The 16,770-nt window shown below is 40.3% G+C and overlaps 3 non-coding genes across 3 annotated transcripts; all 3 read left to right on the top strand.

Moving 5' to 3' along the window:
* The first annotated feature begins 11,145 nt into the window (after window positions 1-11,145).
* Window positions 11,146-11,340, top strand: LOC148848098 (U2 spliceosomal RNA). Its single transcript, XR_016101652.1, has one exon. It is a non-coding gene; the product is annotated as a U2 spliceosomal RNA (small nuclear RNA).
* Window positions 11,341-11,963: 623 nt separating this feature from the next.
* Window positions 11,964-12,123, top strand: LOC148848099 (U1 spliceosomal RNA). The gene has a single exon (XR_016101532.1). It is a non-coding gene; the product is annotated as a U1 spliceosomal RNA (small nuclear RNA).
* Window positions 12,124-14,023: 1,900 nt separating this feature from the next.
* LOC148848100 (U2 spliceosomal RNA) lies at window positions 14,024-14,219 on the top strand. The gene has a single exon (XR_016101651.1). It is a non-coding gene; the product is annotated as a U2 spliceosomal RNA (small nuclear RNA).
* Window positions 14,220-16,770: the final 2,551 nt, after the last annotated feature.

Consider the following 16,770-nt stretch of genomic DNA (forward strand, 5'->3'; position numbering starts at 1 on the left):
TTAAACAAAGGGCTTAATTACAGTTAATGGGTTCCTGTCAATCAGTCATGCACGGTTTCTTCTAACTTCAGCGGTGCAGCTCAGACTCTTCTGAAATGCTGTTCTTGAATCGAAGTGGTGGGTCCGATCACTAAAACGTCGCTTCACACGATTACGGAGTTTGTTTTCACGCCATGGTGAGTCAAAGGTTCTTTACTTTTCCGTATTTTTTTTCTGCAACGGTTTTAGTGTTTTAATCCTTGGTCTTGTTTGGATATTTTTTAGGAGGACGTAGCAATCACAAACGGGATTCCTACATTCTTGAAGCAATCAATTATATTGCAAACTTCCGGTGCTAATTCCCGCTATCCGTACCAAGACGTCGAAAATGTGTTAATATCACCTTATATCTTGTCGAAAAGCGGGTTGACACTAGAAACGGCACCGATTAACGACGAGGGGGGGACATGGGGAAATTTTCAGAGGCAAAATGGAAGTTCATCCCAAGAACATTAGAGGACGACTTTACAGCAAGTAATTACTTAATTCATCTTTCTCTAATCCAAAAACATAAAACTGACAGTCAAACACACAGGGGAATTTCAGTCAACTTTCGATCTCAGATTGCTAGTTCTTCAAATAGCGATGGTTTCTGTGGATTGCGATTTGAAGATTAGTGGAAGCTGATGGATGATTGGAGAAGCCTGAAGCGGTAAAGGAGTGAAGGGGGAAAATGAGGGAAGAAAATGGTTGGATTAATTTATGTTGGAGATGAGTGAGAATGGGAGAGAAGTTTTACTGCTGCAACTTGTTCGAGTTCAAAATCGAAGACGAATAATAGTTCTTTCCATGGACATTTCAGCTCGATGGAGGTGAGGAAGAGAGGGAGAGAAACTGAGAAAAAATGAGGAATGATGATGGGGAGAGGAGAAGGGAAAGGGGAAGATGCTGATTACCGCCGCTGTTAGGGACGATGAACAGTTGGATAATTTCTATCAATGAATCCCAAAAAAAAAGGAGAAAAAATGCTAATAAACAATGTGTTCATGCAACTCCCGTATGTTTTTGCCCTAAAGACAAGATGAAAGTATGAAACCCGTGAAGATACATGCACATCTAACTTTCTCTTTCTAGAATGAAAAGTAAGTATTCCACCTTATTCAGGAAGCAAAGTTTCCAAGAATTGCAATAGCATTTCTCACGAAAAAAAAAAAAAAAAAAAAAAAGCTGTAGGAACCAACCCTAGATTATATCTTTATCTGTAGCAAAGCATTTTTAGCAAAATCTTTTTCCATCAATAGAGGATTGAGAACTACCAGTAAATAGCTTCTAAAAATTATACATCCTAGAAACAATGCTGCATGGGCACAGACACCAACTTTTGAAATCTAACACATGTCGAAGAGTCTGACTTGGGAAGATAGAACAAAGAATATGTTGCAGGAAAAATGGTATCATCGTATGTATTATCTGTTCATTCTTGTCTAGTGAGTAGAGAAAACAAAAATATTGAATACAGTTAGAATTCAAAGATTTGTAAAATGTCGGGAATCTCATGTGTGTATAACAGGTACAATTTGTCCAGTTTGGAGAGTACATCTGGCTAAAAACCAAAAGAAAAAAGGAAAGGAAAAAAAATCTCATGTATATTCTCTGTTTTTAGCTATGCTAGAAAATAAATGAAGTTAATGTAATCACATGATCTCAATTGGGTGCACCTACATTTCTTTTTCACTTAACAGTGAAATTTACCTATTTCCCATTTCAAGATTAAATTTTATATTATTTTTATTTATACTGTTGATTTTATATGATGCCATCATACTAGTGTTTAATGTGAATTCACACAAGTTCACATTTTCAAAGTGTTAAATGTGAAAATTTATCAAAAAAAAAGTGTTTAATGTGAATGAGTGGCCTTCTGATTCAAAACGGGAAATTTCATTTTCTTTTCTTGTTTTTTTTTTGAGGGAAGGGAGAATTTTCTAAATTATCGCCTTATGAAAATTCTTAAAAACAAAACCATAGAGATTGGCAGATTGCCAGACTCCAGAGGCATAATGGACTGCCGACGATTAAGTAGTTCAGTACTTCAGATTGTCACTACTCACTAGGCATCATTTCATTCATTTTAGGAGTTAAAATCAGCCCCCCACAACGTCCCACAGTACATCCCGGCCGTGTATTGAGAATATCTCGCGATGCTGTGGGATGTTGTGGGGGGCAGTCTAATGGGGGGCTGATTCGGTCTCTTATTTTAGAAGGTGTGGGTTCAAATCCGTGGTAGGGCAGGCTCTGTATAGTGAATGCTAGTGGGGGGCTGCATACCAATCTTATAATATGTTCCCAGCCATAAATCCTTAATATCTCTTGTACTTGCATGCTGTTATTCATGGAGAGATGTTCCCAATATATACACACTATGAGATTAGTGTGAGGACCACTTAATGAGGAACAAATGAACAAATCTCAATTCAGGCTCTGCATAATGCACATGCATCCCCTTTCTAATGAGAGTCTGATCTCCTGCCAACAAGATAATTAAGTTCCAACACCCTTCCACACATTGATCTCACACCATACATCTCACCATGAGACTGGGGCCCATATCCCTATTTGTGGGTCTCGTATTTTATTGGCCAGAGATCCTATAAAATTTCTTAAACTACCCTTGAGCTTTAGGAATTTGACTAACTCTACCCCTATTATTTCACTATTATCTTAAAGTACTCGTATTGTTTTTGACAATTGTCTAAAACCTCCCTTATCGTTAACTTTCCATCACACACTTGATCACATATGTCATCACGTGACCGATTTTTTTTCAAAAATTCCAAAAATACCCTTTAGAATCTTTCTCTCATCCTCACCTCCTCTACACACGGTGGACTGTCAATGAAGCCATTGGCGTCACTGCAACCTTAGGCAGTGGTTCTCTCTCATCTCTAACTTTGGTTCTCCCCCGACCTCTCTATGTCTCTAATTGGGGCTTGGCACAACTGTAGTTGAATATACAACCTCGGTTTTGGTAGGTAAAATGCAAAGTATTGACATAATAACTCACCTCACCCGGTCATTGCCAATAGAGTATTGACACAACACCCTTCCCTGTCGATCTGTTCATGAGATGGAACCGACAAGACACAACAGGAACCGATACGACACAACGCAATAGCAGCCCAACACCTTCACAAATCTGGATGGTGTTTGGAAGCGTGGGCATTTTTTGGGACCAATTTTCAAAAAAATGTCCATACGTACTAGACCCATTTTTCATAAAAAAAAAAAAACAAAAACCTTGATATGTTTGAGAGTGTTTCTGTCACGTAGGCAATGAACAATTTGGTCCGACCTCGTAACAGGGGGACACGTGGACATGCCCTGACTAACAGATGACAGCTCAGCATGACCAGCCCGCAACATAACAGTCTCGAGTACCCATCTACACTGGGCTAAAGTGACCTCGAGACAGGGTCACCCTGAAATGAGATCGCCTCGGTACCAAATCGCAACAAGAACACTTCAATGTCAAGGCACTTTGACACTCAATCTGGTTTGGGGCTTAAAGGCGTCAGCTCGGGGATACCGACGTGCCACTGCGAGGATCCCGAAAATCCCTCTAACGGTTCCCGGACTTCACGGGATCATGCCGCGTAACAACCAACGTTATCTCCCCCGACCGATTCGGACAGACTCGATAAGCCCTATCAGTTGGCAGCACTATCTCCCATTATCGCAGAAACGGATCTCATCGTGACGAGGATTCCATAGCTACTCCGCAAAACCTGCAAGGACTCCATTATATAAAGGCTCCACCCCCCGGGGGTGCAAGGTATGCGTGATTTCTTGCTCTCAAGTTCTCTACTTTCAAGCAATTTTAGCTCGCTACTAGCTTACTGACTTAGGCATCGGAGCAACCTCATCGGGTTAGCATCCCGGGGTTCTCTAACATCCTTGTAGGTTCAGTCCGCCGTCCATCTAGAAGCCAGATCACCTTTAGCTGGGAGCATCCAGATCGCGCTAAATCAAACAATACTATGCTATTTGGTAAGGTGATTTTCATCACCATTTTTCGTGTATGTGCTGATAGGTAAACGCTACATAGGATACACGTAATTGCCAATTAGTCAACCATTGGGGGAAACGGTTCACCAATACATAAAACGCCAAATTTGATGTTTCATCAGTCGATGGGTCCCAATTTACGGGACATGCCTGTTTTTCAACGCTTTTTCAAAAAACACCCGAACCAAACAATCATATATGTGGGCATTTGTTGAAACGCCTATATGGATCCGACGTAATACCAATTTTCAGAAAAACAGCTACGCTTACAAACATTCCCCTAATTTTTTTGGGTTTCATAGCGACCCAACAGATAAAAAAAAGGGGCTTCGACTCTTTTGAATCGTCCCAACCACTGTTATAAATAGGGTCTCGTCTCTCTATTTGCAACCGACAACAACGAGCTTTACAGCAGACAATAAGAAAAGATGAAGAGTCCTGGTGGCAAATAAGAAGATAAACAGGGGATCCTCTCTCTCTCTCTCTATGCTCCGATTTCTGGCATCTATCTCCCTCTACTAATCCGAGAAAGAATCAAAGAAAGAAAATGTCAAAGAAGTTTAAGAACCTGCTCACTTTGTTGATTTGGGCGCCAAATAGCGAGGGGAGATGAATCTCCCAGCCTGCTCTCTCTCTCTCCCTCCTATCTGAATCGGGGTGTGCCACTCCTAATTCCATGTCTTCTAATGATAATGGCAATTGTGATTGCAATCAAAAGCTTGAAGAGAAGGAGACAACCGTCTGCGTGCTCATTTTGCTTGGGATTGAGAAAAGAACAAATTTGAAGTGACGGGATCTGCTCCTTACAAATGGGCGTTTCACAAACATATCCACCATGAATTGAGATGTTTCTAATGCATGATAGGATGTGTATCAATAAAAGTAATATTTTTAAAAAGGTTTAAAAAATAGATGAACTTTTTAAAAATAATATCAATTAACCTTCTTGCAATCCGTTCACCAGTGCCGCCGCCTCCGACAGTGCCTCTGCCTCCGCCTCCGGCAACGTTTACCAGTGCCGCCGCCTCCGACAGCGCCTCAATCTATCTGAGGACAGTTTAGAAGGCCCGAAGTCATCGGGTTTCCGACCTCAAAGGTTTCCTCTAGAGACCGGGGAGGGGAGGCATCCTGCTGCGAGTTGACTTCCCCGGTAGGAACAACAACGCCCTCCACCTCGCTAACACTATCTATGCTAGAACTCGACATAATTGGAAAGCAGGAAAAATCTAAGGAAGGAAGACTCATCGAAAGAAGAGAACGAAGTAGAAAACAAAAAGAAGACCGAACTGGCAGACTCCGACGCGACCTCGGGAGAGCTCAATCACTGAATTTGTTGCAAGAAGAATCAGTCACGGGCCCCCTATTTATAGCCTTTATGTCCGAGAATCTACGGTCGAGATCATTGCAATCCAACGACTATTAAGAAAATCGGCTGCGCGACCCCCAAGGGTGAAATCAGTTTAGTGCATTTTTTGACGTTCGCGGAGTTTGTAAATCGTGTGACGTCTGCACGTAAACCAGACGCAATCTGGGTTCCCTTGGTCAAGCTGAATGGCTGAACAACTCCGACCCGTGATTCATCCGACTAGCTAACTAGGACCTCGGACCAAACCCACTTGGCTCGTCATGAACTCCCCGCACCGGGTCAGTAACCTTGGCTTGGGGAGTGGGGGGCAATTGATGTAGGGAGATTTGACCTGACCTAGTAATAGGGGGACACGTGGACATGACCCAACTGACTAGATGATAGGTCATCTACGAGGGACCGAGCTCGGACAATCGAACCACCTTGGGGCAGGTCCATCTCGGGGCCAGCCCACCTCGGAACAAGTTCATCTCGGAATACAATCGCACCAGGACCACCCTGGCTCTGAGGTAACCCGACATTTCTACCAGGTCGATCCAAGGGGCACCAGCTTGGGTAACATTAACCGACCTCTGCATGACAACCTCGAGGGTCACACCACCAGATTCCACGATTTTCGGGATCATGCCTCGTAACAGCTAACCTTATCTCCTCTGACCGATTCAGACGGAAGTGATGTGCCTTATCGGTTAGCGATGTTATCTTCCATTAATACGGTAACAAGCCTCACCATGACAAGAATCCCGTAACCACTCCGAAAAGCCCGCGAGGACTCCAGTATATAAAGACCCCAACCCTCCAGGGGCAAATGTACGCGCAATTACTACTCACTAGCTCTCTTGCTCTCTAAATTATTCTCAGCTCACACATTACTAAATTAAGCATCGGAGCGACCTCGCCGGGTAAGAACCACGGGTTCTGTGATTCTCTCTGTGCAGATTAGCCAACTCTGTCGTCTACTGGAAGCCACTTCATCTCCAGTTAGGAGTAGCTAGATTGCGTCGCATCAGTATGCATGTATGCATCTATGTATGTATGTATAACATAAGTATTTTTTTATATATGTAATAGTATCGAGTCGGGCTTATTTGAGAAAGCCCAAGCTCGAGCTTATGAGCTTAAAATTTTGTCCAAGCCTGAAAAATAACAAGTCAAGCTGGAAGAGGTCGTTGGGCTACTTGGTACATGAATAGGTCTAATTGTATATATAAACAATTGTATACATAAAAAATCATATGAAATAAAAATTTAAACATATTTTTCATATATTTTTTTAAATGGACATCTCATAGCTTGGCCCGATCAATGGCCTGGCCTGGCCTAAGGCTCGGCCCAGCACAACCCGATTTACACCTCTACTTGAACCCGCCCAATATTGGGGATGAGGTGGGGAAATTTGAGGATTCCCCATCCTTGATGAGGAGTGGGGTGCCTTGCCCCTGAACTCACCCGACATTGAGGAGTGATTGCCTTGCCTTGAACCTACTTGACACTGGGGACATGTCGGGGATGGGGTAGAGTGCCTTGACTATGGGGCAGGGATAAGGATGGGGTGCCCCGCCCTGAACCTACATCGTTGTCATTTTTATATAATTGTTAATTATTAGTGAAATAAATAAAAATGTTAGCTTTTGTAATTAATTTTTAAATGTCTTTGTGGGGGTCGCTTGCAGGTCGTGCCGTGTGAGCCTAGCACAACCCGATTTACACCTCTACTTGAACCTGTCCAATACTGGGGATGAGCCAAGGAAATTCGAGGATTCTTCATCCTTGATGAGGAGTGGGGTGCCTTGCCCCGAAACTCGCCCGACATTGAGGAGTGGTTGCCTTGCCCTCAACCAACTTGACACTAGGGACGGGGCGGGGATGGGGTAGAGTGTCTTGACTATGGGGCAAGGACAAGGATGGGGCGCCCCACCCTGAACCCACCCCATTGTCATTCCTATATAATTGTTAATTGTTAGTGAAATTAATAAAAATGTTGACTTTTGTAATTGTTTTTATTTATTTAAAGTTAATCAAAATTTCATTTAAAAATAATAAAAATAATAACAATTATTAAAATTACTATAAATTATTAATAAAACTAAATTTATTAAAAAAATTGTGTTCATATTAAATTAACAATAATTATTTTATGTAAATAAACATTAAATAAAAATACAATTATTAAAATTTTAGATATTAACTTGAATACTTTTAGTTAATTAACAACAATATTAATTAATAGTAAATAATATTAATAAATCTTTCAGATTTTCCCGTTCGGGTCCCCACTAGTACCATTATAAAGTGGATACTTAATTGGTTTCATGCGAGTCAAAAAAAAAGTTGAATTTGATTGTATAGGATTCCTTTGCGAAGACATTCAATAAAATTTAATTATATAATATCAATTTATATCTTTACCATTTATTTGCACACTTGCATAAACATGTGTCCTTACACTAATAGTTAAAAAAATGAAGAAACATAGTTGACAATGCAACATCAATGACTAATAACACTTTAGAGTCATATTAACATTGAAACATCTAGCCACCCTATTGCTTAGACAATTTCATATCCTCAAACTTTTCATTGGTAACCAAGCTTCAAAATATCAATACACCCGATATGATGGTAGCAGTGTTTTGAAGTGTATTAGTGGTTGTTTCTTTATTTTTGTAGTTTTTTTTTTTCAAATCTAGTTGAGAGGGATCAGTTTAAGGTCTGTCCACTCCCTGAATCGGTTGAAACCCCGAAACACCTCCTGTAGGAGCATATTGGGAAGCCCCTATACAAATATGTATCGATATTTAGAACTTTGTTTGTTACTACAACGAATACACACTATAATAGGGTTATATTGGATATTTACAAACTATAATTCAGTATTCATTTCTTGTAATAGAGATATTAGAAGCAAAAGTATAGGGTGGGAAGAAGAAAAGAAAATAAAAATGATTGCTCTCACTCATTCTCCTATTTGTCAACTTGAGATTTTACCATTACACCAAAGAAACAGAAAGGGTAGAGTAACTCAAGATTGCTACATGAGAAAGGGAAAATATGAACCCATTTTGAGTTGTCATAACAGTTACTATGGGCCTGTTTGGGAGGGCAGAAGCATTGATTGGGCTACTTTTAGTGAGCCACTTTGGGAAGTCACTTAAAGAAGCTTTGGTGGAAAGCCATTTTTTCCTTTTCGCATAGTCATTTTGAGCTATCTAAGGTTTCCACCAAACATGGCTTATGGGCTTAGCATTTAGAAATTAAAGCCCATAGCACAACTTTAATCTATTAAAGTTTAAACAAAAAAATATATATATTAAAGATCACTCTTGTCTAATAATTAAAAAAATACATTAATAGTTGTACACATTAAGAGTTTGTTTGGGTCACAATTAGAATTGGAATCGAAATCGAAATTGAAATTGAAATCCTTTCTAATCAGAATTAGAATGATCTATTTCTAATAGTTTGTTTGATTCAGACAGGAATGAGAATAGGAGTTCAACAGGAATGAGATTTAATTGCCAATGGAGGGGCATGGAATGACCATTCCCTCAAATGGGGGAATGCCATTCCCTCGAATCGGAATAGCTCATTCCGATTCCAATTCCAACCCCTATTCCTGCAAGCCAAATGGGGCATAAATATATGCTATAGCTATATGTCTTATAATAATTGTTAGATAGTCCCACCATCGCTTAAATAAGAAAGGAGAGAGAATACATGACAAAAATAAGAGAAAAAGGATTGAAGAAATACAACCTGAACCGGTCAATGGGTGATCAGAAAAGCCCATGGCCTAGGTTGAAGACCTACATTGCACTTGGGACTTGGGAGAGGTGCCTATCTAACATCTCCTCAAGTGGGAGAGTATAGGACTCATAGGTCATAATTTGTGATAATAGGGCACGGGTTCTAGTAATGGGCATTCATATTTCTCGGAGGGATTGGCTTGTTTCACTTACTTTCTCATACTTGATCTTAAGACGAATTCACATCTCTGCCGTATATTGGGAACATCTCCCGATGATAGATCGGGAGATGTTGCCACTACTGGGATGTGCTGTGGGGCAGCCCCTTGTGGTTAGACCTGTTCATGGGCCAGGTGGGCCGATGGGCTGACCTGGCCCGGCTTGGCCCCTGGACGAGCTTGAGCATGGTTATAGGTCCACGGGCTTAAACTTGGGCCAAAAAGCCTAGCCTGCAATAAATTCGAGCCGGGCTCGGGTTTTGTCAAAATAGCCCGGCCCGACCTAAACTTAGACCTAAAAAACCCTAATCGAATAGCCCCATCTTTTTATTATCTCTTTGCCTCTTTCCCTCTTTTTTTTCCAACCGAACCATTCTTCTCCAACCACCACATCCTCCACACTCCACAGTGAGGCGGCAAACGTTCACCGGCGCAATAATTCCAGCAGCGACGGTTAGTTTTCTCTCTCTCTCTCTCTCTCTCTCTCTCTCTCTCTCTCTCTCTCCCTCTCTCTCTCTCAGATGCGAAGTTGCGAACTAATGAGGGATCTCTGTCAAAGTGCGACGGTGAGTTCTCTCTCTCTCTCTGCGAAATTTATTAGGTCGGGCTTCGGGCTTTTTATCAGGCCCAGGCTCGGGCTCGGGTCTAGCATATTTTGATTAATGGGTACTAAAAGTCCGGCCCGAGCCTGGCCCGGCTTGGCCCATGAACAAGTCTACTTGTGGTGCAAAGATGCGAACTATCTTAAGATTTGGACTTGGTAGAAACAAGTAGGCAAAATCATCCAATTAGCAGAACTCTATAGCTGTGTTGTTGAGTTTAATTAATTTTTTTTGAAGGCTCAGTTGAGTTTTGTTGAATAAGGTGCTTTTAACAAAATTCAGTATTAATTTTTGATAATTTAATCATGGGACGTTTAACTATTTGATTAGGTATCATGTGTACAATTTTGCCTTAAGAGTTTGTAATTTTATGTACAATTTTTTTTTTGAAAATAAACGAAAATATATTATACACAATAGGGAGTAGTATGTCCCCAAAAGTCAACAAAACAAATAAGAAGAAGAAAAGGGGGAAGAGATGAGATGCTAAAATCTAGAGAAGAAAAAGAAGAAAAAAGAGTGTCCCGAGCTAGCCAATCAGCCATTTGATCGGCTTCTCTGTAGACATGTTGATACTGAAGATCTCCTTCGAAGAGCTCTCTCTTCCGTAAGCATATTGAGATAGTACCTCCCAGATTCCAAGGAATATCCACATTTTTTTTTGAGGTAGGAGATGACAAGAAACAAATCTCCTTCTGTGATGATAGGAAACTCCCTATAATTTGTAGCTTAGACATGAGCTTCCCATGTAGCCCAAGCATCAGCCTAGTTAATGGAACAAAATACCGAACTTATATGCTTTGAACACTAGCACCTTACCAAGATGATCCTGGGCTATACAGGCCACTAAACATTTTCCATCTCTGTTGCCAGAGGCATCAAAATATATTTTAATAAAATTACATTTTAGAACATTCCAACTAATTTATTTTAGATGTGGTAGAGGTATTCCATAAACATATTTAGAGCTCTATCTAATAGTATTGGAATGTGAGTAGTATGGAGTCGATTATCTAGATAGGAGAAGGACCCGTGATGGATTTCAAAGATCGAAATAGGGAACAGTGACGACAGGCTATTGCTTACTGATATATAACCCCACATCGGATGGTGAAAAGAATCAAGAGGTAGCGCGACTATAAAAGGTGATGGAAGACAGCAATCAAAGCATACCTTTCTCGGCCTTTTGGCTAAGATCAAGTGTAGTATCTGTTATTATCAGTTTAATATCTGATACGTGGGCCATAGGTCCACATGATATTGAATTAATATTTTCAGGGGGGAACCCACCACAGTAGCTTGCTACTGGGGTCCTCACGCGTCGCCCATGCGTTGCACTACTGCGCGGGCCTAGCGCAACCCACCAAATCAATGTTGAGGATTTGTTCCATTTCCTGTTCTTTATACGGTTTTTTTCCAATTCGATATGGTATTCCACTCAGTACGAATGGTAGTGTCAGAGTCTAAAGAAACTGTCTAGTGATAGTTGATTCGATAATCCGAGACAAATCTCTATAGTGTTCCTGACTTCCTGTGGAGAATGGTAAGGGAGTTTTCCTGGGATCATTGGCAATGCTTCTTGGCTTATAGTGGGCTGTTAAGCTTCAAGCTTTCCGATACATGAATCGACGAAACAGACTGTGTTAAACTTAAGTCGAGCTTGTTCTGAGGTTGTGGGGGAATGGTTTTCCTGTCTGTTGTCTGTGTCAAACTCTGTATGTTAGTTCTTAAATCTATAAATTTATCTTTACCCAAAAACAAAAGCTAGAAGAGAAACTTAGGTAAAAAGCATGACGCAAGGGGTTAAATAACCAGCTGAGAGGCTCTAAATAGAACTTTGCCATCTGCAGACTGCAAAAGCGACCTTCACATGCTTAAACAAATAAACAGTCTAATTGGAGCTAATATAATGTCCCACATCGGCTAAGGAAGTTAACAGCGGAGGAAGCAAAGCGTTATAAATAGAGTGGAAGATTGGGAATGAAACATACTTACCTGGACGGGGTGAATGGGTGATCAAAAAGGCCCATAGCCTAGGTTGGTGACTTCCATTGCACAAAGGAGGGGTGCCCGCCTAACATCTCCCCAAGTGGGAGAGTGTGCGTCATAATTTGTTGCAGCGGGGGAACGCGTTCGCGCGGCCCCTACCCAGTTTGTTAATTCAAAGTCTTCATTTAATAACCATTCTCTCTTTTTACTTGCAAATTAGGCGAGATTGTCGGATTTAAATAAATCCCCTGGTCTCTCAAAATGTTTCTCCATCCTGTTACACACTCATTCCTTGCAAACAATATATAGATTGAGATAGAAACAATATATATTTGTAAGCAAATATATTTTTCTATCCTTTTTTTTGTCGTTATATGAGGATGAAGTGTATACGGAAGATGGCTTGTTAGTTCAAATTCTATTTTTTACTTTACGTAAACAGGGTAATATTGTATTTACCTGTTAACATGTTAGTTCCCCTAATTGTAGTTGTTCACCCCTTTTCAATGGAGTCTGGATCTGCTGACCGCGACACAGTGATGGCCGCACACATCCAGCTTTTTAAAGTACAACCGATGTTCCTGATGTGCGACAAGATGCACATGGCTAGCAATGTATTGTGGTTAGAAGATCCAAACTCTTTTATATGCATTACTTCAATTATGTAAGAGTTTTACTTGGTTGAGTCGACGGTCAGCCCAGGCTCATGCATCCCTAATATTCAAACTGGCCCAATCCATGCAAAAGCTCAAATTAGGCTGGCCGAAGTTGCTGCCCTAGTAAAAGTTGTTATTTTTTAATTAAAAATAATACAAATTCATTATCATATTAGCAATTTTATAGTCTACTAGGTTAAATTATCAAATGAATGATTCTATTAAGCAGGTTCATTTTCAAATTACAATTTACCAAGCTAAATTTGAGATGGCAATTTTCGGCTTGATTAATAATTTTCATGCTTTTTGGGTCTAGGTTGGGATTGGATTGCATATTTTCTTATCAGTTATTCAGTTGTAGTTGGGTCTACCATGCTCTAGACATAATCTGACCCATTGGGATTAACATCCAAAGAGTTTATATCTTGTGAGTATAAGCTGATATTGAGCTCAATTTGATTATCTTAAATAGGACCGATGATCTATTTTAGGCTATGTTTGGTTTGAAGGAATAGGTAGGGAAACCTATACAAGGTTTGTAAAGGTTTCCCTTCCTTTCCCTACTTTTTTCCTTCAAACCAAACACAAGCTAAAGATCCAAACATGGAATAGAGATGGGTTATTGCCTTATTGGGATAGCCTCAACCCATACGTTAAAAGAGATGGACTTTGTTGTTGCCAAATGTGGAGTCGAGGACAATAACGTAATTTCTAACATCTGAGGCCAATGGATCCAACTTGCTGAGAGAAAGAAAGAAGATGTTAGAGACCTCAGGAGTTATCCTAGGGGCGAAGACTCCACTGTCAAATTAGCAAAGAATTGCAAGGGGTCGGTTTGAGCAAAGGAGAAGACTTAGAGCTTGAGTTCCAAAGTGTTTACCTTAATGTGGGAGAGTCCCTTCTTATAGTTAGAATTGCTTGAGAGGAGGAATAGTTGGGAGATGGTGGCGGTGGTTAGTAATGGATGGTCAGGATGCATCCCTTCGACACCACATGTCAAGATCTGCGGGATGGCCAAGATGTATCCGGCCGACGCTAAGTGTTAAGATCTACATGTTAGCCAGATGCCCTACATCAGATTTCAAACTCACGGAATTTTTTTTCGTACCATATTTATAACATCCGAGCTGTGCATTGAGAATATATCTATATTTGTATAGTTTTTCATTCATCGGAAAATGATCTCAATGTATCGCTTGAAGTATTGTTAGGTAGTTCACAACAAGTACCTTAGAAATTAGAAGTTAAATTCAAGAGTCTAAGATCTCTGGTTCCAATCCCATTAAGCGTGGAAGACGATATGAGTAATGTGTGAATTGGATGGCCGTCCCACATCGGATAGCGAAAAGAATCGAAGAGGTAGCACGGACTATAAATGGTGATGGAAGGCACTAACCCAAGCATACCTTTCTCGGCCTTTTGGCTAAGATCAAGTGTAGTATCTGTTCTTATCAGTTTAATATCTGATACGTGGGCCATCGGTCCACATGATATTAAATTAATATTTTTAGGGGGAGGACCCGCCGCAGTAGCTTGCTACTGGGGTTCTCGCGCGTCTCCCCTGCGTAGCACTACTGTATGGGCCTGGCGCACCCCACCAAAACAATGCTGAAGATTTGTTATCGTTTGTTGTTCCAAGTGTTGCGAGATTAAAAGGTGATTGATTTAATTATTTTTATGTCCGAAATAGCCAGACAGGTAAGAATTTCGTGCCAGAGGACAGTCGATCCCGACACCTCGCCTAATAGGGAAACTTCAGCTTGACACTTAAACAATTGAAGGAGACCTTGATTTGGCACCTCAGCAATTGAAGGAGACATCGGCTTAGCACCTCTGCTGCTTGAGAGACCTATAATCAAAGGTAGTCGAGCTCGAGCTCAAGTCTCTAATTCGAATCAAGCTCGAATCTAATAGTTTATGAGCGAGCCCCTGCAATGCAGGGTAGTAATTCAATTAACTTGAAATCAAATTGACAATACAATATGGGGCTAACTCTCCTTAATCTCCAACAACTTGAAATCTCATACTCCATGTCTCAAGCGCATAAGCGATCTTAGTTAAGGATCTACAAATAAACTTAAAAAAGATAAAACCATAAAGAGTCTTTCAAAATCCTAGCATCTGCCAACAGGTAGCTACATTTCCAAGGAAGGGAAGATTGCTTTTGTTGATGAGGTAACGGATAGTTGACTACCAATCCCCTTTGATGATAAACTATTGCCTATGAAATCAACAAGATAACTTGATTGCCATTAGCTACCTTTGATTTTAACACCTTCAGGATCAGCATTTAGGATTAGCATTGTTTTGGCTCTAAAAAAAGCTATGTATAGACTAAAAGCAATACACAAAGCAGCCCCCATCCCATTTCTACAAGTACCATCAAAGTAAATGGTAAAACAAGTACCATGAATATTGGCATCATCATCAACCCTTGTCACCTCGAACTGGCTCCATCCCCAAAACAAGAGTTTGTAGAGGCATTCAATTAACCTTCTAGCCTAAGGATTTGTTTGATAACCTTCTATGGATTGGGAGAAGTATCTGTAAATAATTTTTCATTACGAGCCCTCCAAATTGACCACAAACTGAGAACATGGCGAAGGAGGAGGTTTCAATTGTCCTTGTTAGAAATGTTGCTTGCTCTAATCATATTAATGAGCCACTCTACAACTGAGGTAACCTACACATCCTCAAATTTCCACCCAAGCAAACCAAACCACATAGCCTTCACAAATGGGTAAAACCATAAAAGATGTTCAACCGTTTATAGATGGTTTTCGCACAAATGGTAGCTACAATCCACATCATTACCCCACCAGTTTGTCTTTGTGAAGATCAATTTCTAAACCACCTTCCAAATTATGAGACGCACCATATGATAGATTTTTAAACTCCATAACTTCTTCCACCATCCAATGTCTGAGAACTCTCTCATGTCCTGGTTTGAGAGTAAATGGTAAGTTGATTTTGTTGTGAACTAACCGTTACGCTCAAGTGTCTAAATCCATTCATTAGAACAGGCACCGATTCTTGAGATACCAGTTTTTGTGATTTCTAATTGCTCATTTAAAGCAAATTGATTTGAAATTAACTGAGCATACCATTCTTTGTTCCCTGTGGCAAGGTCTGACAAAAAATCCGTCACCCCACTATGAGTCTGATATGTAGGTGTGGGAATGAAACCTGGTAGAGCTGGGATCCATGAGACTGCATGCTTTCCTCCACACCAATTTTTTTCCTATACCACATTTTTCATTCAAGATTTTTTTTTAACCTTCTCAATTTGGGTGCATGAAGAAAATGTCAAGGAGAGAACTGAATAGTGTATTGTGGGATGGAAGTCAATACATTGTTAATAAGAATGTTCGCCCCATTTGCAACACAGCATTCTTCTTCTACCCACTAAGTATAGCTTTAATGTGATCCACCATAACATCAAATACCTCTTGATTATTTTTTCCAATGTATAGGGGTTATCCGCAAGTATTTTTCTTTTATTCCTAAACATTTCACCTCGAGAGATATCAAGATTAATCTATGTTATCTAGGATGAAGATTACCGCCAAAATAGGTGTCTGACTTCTTGAAGTTGACAACTTGACCAAAATCCTCCCCAAAAGTTTATAGGATTTTCACAATTTTGTCCACTTCAAAATGATAAGCTTTCCCGAAGAGTATCATCAACAAAAAGTAAGTGGGTAACTATTGGGCAGCCACAACCAACTTTGACACCATGAATATCACCCAAGTCAACATATTTGTTAATCATGAGAGAAAGTGCATTAGTACCCATAACGAATAAATATGGGGATGGAGGATCTCTTTGCCGTAATCCCTACTTGTTGAGAAGTGCTCTATTTCTTCACCATTCACCATAATAGTCAGTTTTGGTGTCAAAATACACTGACATATTAACTCCAGTCAGTTATCACAAAACCCCATAAGTTTCATCACCTCCAGGATGAAGTTCTACCCTATGTTATCATACGCTTTATCCATGTCCACCTTGAGAGCAAAATCCCTTATTTGCCTTTTTTTCTCTTAATGGAGTGAATATTTCGTGACCAATGATCATGTCGTCAAGAATTTGTCTATCTTGCACAAAGGCTACTTGCCATGGAGATATGATTTATTTTCTAGGACCCC

Source organism: Nelumbo lutea, chromosome 6, assembly GCF_056320005.1.
Source record: "Nelumbo lutea isolate HS-2025 chromosome 6, American lotus-T2T, whole genome shotgun sequence".
Taxonomy (NCBI): domain Eukaryota; kingdom Viridiplantae; phylum Streptophyta; class Magnoliopsida; order Proteales; family Nelumbonaceae; genus Nelumbo; species Nelumbo lutea.